A 4,343-nucleotide genomic window follows, 5' to 3' on the forward strand; every position below is an offset into this window, starting at 1 on the left:
ATTATAACCTTGTTACAGTCTTTATTTGGAGATTAAGTATGATTTAAGGAGATGGATATGGGTGTCAAGTTGATAAGGGGTGGACTTGTGATAGATAATTTTATGTGCCAGCTTTATGGGGTCATGGGGTGCCTAGATATTTGGTCAAACATTATTCTGGGAATGTCTGTGAAAGTGTTTTTTGGATGGGATTAACATTTAAATCGGCAGACTGAGTAAAGCAGATTGCCTTCCATAATATGGATGGGCCTCACCCAATCAGTTGAAGACCTGAATAGAATAAAAGGGTTGATCCCCCCAATCTTACTTGATTTTGCCCCAAATAATTTTCCTGCCTGCCAGCCTTCAAGCTAGAACATCAGATCTTCCTGCCTGAAGGCCTTTGAACTGGGACATTAGCTCTTTCTGGTTCTACAGCAGCTATCAACCTCCCGACTTGAACTGGCACCCCAGCTCTACAGATTTTGGCCTTGCCAGCCTCCATTATTGCAGAAGTGAATAAGCCAATTCATATATATATATACTATTGGTTCTATTTCTTTGGAGAATCCTAATACAAGGAGAGAATCCTTTTTCAACTCATTCAAATGAAGTAAATATTACTGATATTAAAGCTAGACAATGACATCATAAGAAAACTACAGACCAAACCATAGCCAGCAACATATAAATAAAAACGATTAAGCACTATCAATCAGTGGAATTTATCCTGGAATAAAAGGTTTATTTAACACCCATATTAATTAAGGACAAAAACTACATGATCTTCTCATTAGACACTCAAGTGCTTGGTAAAATTTGTCATTCTTTCATGATAAATGAAATCCCCCAAACTCAACAAACTAGAATGAGAAGGGAACTTCTTCAACCAGATAAAGAGCATTTACCAAAAAAACTCACAGTTAACATCTTACCAAATGGGGAAAGACTGAGTTCTTCCTCCCTAAGTTCAGGAGTAAGACAAGGATGTCTGCTTTTGCCACTTCTTTTCAACATTTTTACTGGAGGCTCTAGCCAGGGCAATATAGCAAGAAAAAATAAATGAAAGATAATGAAAGAAAAAGTAAATATTTATCTCTACTTATAGAATATATAATCTTATGTATAGAAAAGCATAACAAATCTACTAAAAGCCTATAAAAGCAACAGATGAATTTAGCAAAGTTTCGGGATACAAGGTCAAGGTACAAAAATGTGTATTTCTCTATACTAGCAATGAACAATCTGAAATAAAATTAAGAAAACAGTCTCATGTATGATAACATCAAAAGAATAAAATAGGAATAAAGTTAACAAAAGAAGTACAAGACTTGTAATCGGAAAACTACAAAATGTTATTGTCAGAAATTAAAGAAGATCTAAATATGTGGAAAGTCATACTCTGTGTTCATGAAATAGAAAACCTAATATTTTAAATTTCATTCTTAAATTGACCTATAGTTTCAGTGCAATTCCCATGAAAATCCCAACTGGCTTTGTTTTGCAGATTTGACAGGCAGATCCTAAAATTCATATATGGAAGGCAAGGGACCCTGAAAAGGCAAAACAATTTTGAAAGAGAGAAACAAAGTTAGAGGATTCACACTTTCCAATTTCAAAATGTACTACAAAGCTAGTACATTAGTAATCAAAACAGTATCATATGGGCATAAGAATAGACATGTAGATCAATGGAATATGACCGAGAGCCCCCAAATAAATATTCCCACATATAGTCAATTGATTTTCAGCAAGGGTGCCAGGACAATTCAATGGGGACAGAAAAGTCTTTTCAACAAAAGTGCTAGGAGACCTGAATATCCCCTCGCAAAAAAAAAAAAAAAAAAAAAAAAAAAAAAAAGAGGTTGGACCCCTACCACACACCAGACGCTAAAATGAACTCAAAATGGATCAAAGATTTAGATGTAAGAGCTACAACTATAAAACTCTTAGAAGTACCTTAGGAGTAAATCTTTGAGACCTTGGGTTATGCAGTGGTTTCTTGATGTGATGACAGAAACATAAGCAACAAAAGAAAACAATGTGCTTTAAAGACCATATCAAGAAAGCGAAATGACAACCCACAGAATGGGAGAAAATATTTGCAAATCATATATCTGGTAAGGGACTTGTGTCCATAATATATAAAGTGTACTTAGGACTCAACATTAAAAAGACAGATAACCCAAGTAAAAATGAGTCAAGTATCTGAATAGACATTTCTCCAAAGAAGATGTGCAGACGTCCAATAAGCACACGGCAATGTTCTCAAGATTACCAGTTATCAGGGAAATGCACACCAAAACCGCAGTGAGATGCCACTTCACACCCACTAGGATAACTATAATCAAAAAAAAAAAGGAAATAGATGTTGGGGAGGATGTGGAGAAATCAAAACCCTCGTACATTGCTGGTGAGAATGTAAAATGGTACAGCTGCTTTGGAAAACAATATGGCAGTTCCTAAAAAAAGTTACAGATAAAATTACCACAAGACCCAGCAATTCCACTCCCAGGTATATGTAACCAAGAAAAATGTAAATATACGTCCACACAAAAATCTGTGCATCCATGTTCATAGCAACATTATTCATAATATCTAAAAAGTAGAAACAACCCAAGTGCCCATCAACTGATGAATGCCTAAGAATTGTGTGGTATATCCATGCAATGACATATCGTGTGGCAATAAAAACGGGAAAGCTACTGACATGTATTACAACATGGATGAACCTCAAAAACACTATGCTACGTGAAAGGAGCCAGTCACAAAAGATGTATGTATTGTATGATGCCATTTATATGAAATGTTTGGAATAGGCAAATCCACCAAGACAGAAAGTCTATTAGTAGTTCCCGGGAGCTGGGGGGAGAAAGGAATGGGGAGTGGGGTGTGGATGCTAATGGATATGGTATTTTGGGGCATGATGAAATATTCTGAAATTAGATAATAATGATGTTCGCACAACTATGCAAATATACTAAAACCTACTGATTTGTACATTTTAAAGGGGTGAATTTTATGGTATGTAAATTATATCTCAATAAAGCTGTTATCAGGGATAATCTGAAAAGCAGAAACATAGTAAAATAATTTGGGCTCCAAGTTCAAGAGAGTTTCAACAAATAATTAATATTCTTGACAGATAAATTGTTCTCATGTGTTAACAAAAAAACGCAAAGGCAAATGAGAGGAATATGTAAAGCTGAGAAGAAATACAAATTGGCTAATAAATATTTGAAGAGGACAAAAAGACAGTTAATGAGGGCTAACACATCCATGGTGCATGCTATGTAAATGCTTCACATATATTACCCAATTAACCCTCACAACTCTATAAAATAGACTCCCAGCCCTTCACGGTGAATGCCACCAGGCTACCCAATACTGTGTGACACCCCTGCCCCATCCACGGGGCACGGTGTTGTGCTGACTTGTGTGCAGTGATGTGTGCCCCCACAATCCCCATCTGAGGGCCACTGACCCCGGGGATCTGATTTCATCCCTGGGATCATTTAGGGTGTCAGGATAGCTTGCTGGACTGCACACCTTCAGACAAGTCTCCTGGAGTCATTATTTCTGAAAGTACACGTTTTGCTAAGTGCTAGGTGGCAGTGTGTGAGCCCAACTTCCCTAATGAGCTCCTGGAGTGCAAATATTCTTTGTGGCAGGGTACGTGCACACCCATCAGTCTTAGCAATCAGCTAGGCTGGGAGTGAGGTTGTTCGCTGCTGATGGAAGTGGGTTGCCCGGTGAGGGCACGTTCGCTCCTAGAGGAAGATCACTATGCTTCTGCCCAGCAGTGGTCCTGAGAGGCCCTGCTAGCAGGCCTGAGATTTCCTATGGGAAGCAGTTCTGTTTTGTACCCATGTGAGAAAAAAACAAGAAAGGGTTTCAGAGTCAGAGGCCTGTGCCTGGTCATTTCAGACTGGACTTTTTATTTTTTACAAGATTTTATTCAGTTATTTATTTGAGAGAGAGACAGAGCACAAGAGAGGGGAGAGGCAGAAGGAGAGGGGGAGAGACAAGCAGACTCCACACTGGAACGCAAAGCCAGACATGGGACTCGATCCCAGGACTCTGAGATCATGACCTGAGCCAAAGTCAGACACTCAACTGACTGAGCCACCCAGGCGTCCCAGACTGGACATTTTCAAAAGCAGGTGTTACGTGTTGTGATGAGCACTGGGTGTTATACCCAACTAATGAATCATTGAACACTACATCAAAATAAATAAATAAATAAATATTAAAAAAAACAAAAACAAAGAACAAAAGCGGGTGTTACCACTCATCCACTTCGGCAAACAAAACAAAACAAAACAAAAAAACCACAAACACAAAAACAAACAAACCAACAAACA

The sequence above is a fragment of the Callorhinus ursinus genome, unplaced genomic scaffold (assembly GCF_003265705.2).
Source record: "Callorhinus ursinus isolate GAN/ISIS: 27379988/994484 unplaced genomic scaffold, GSC_fseal_2.0 scaffold66, whole genome shotgun sequence".
In the NCBI taxonomy this organism is placed as follows: domain Eukaryota; kingdom Metazoa; phylum Chordata; class Mammalia; order Carnivora; family Otariidae; genus Callorhinus; species Callorhinus ursinus.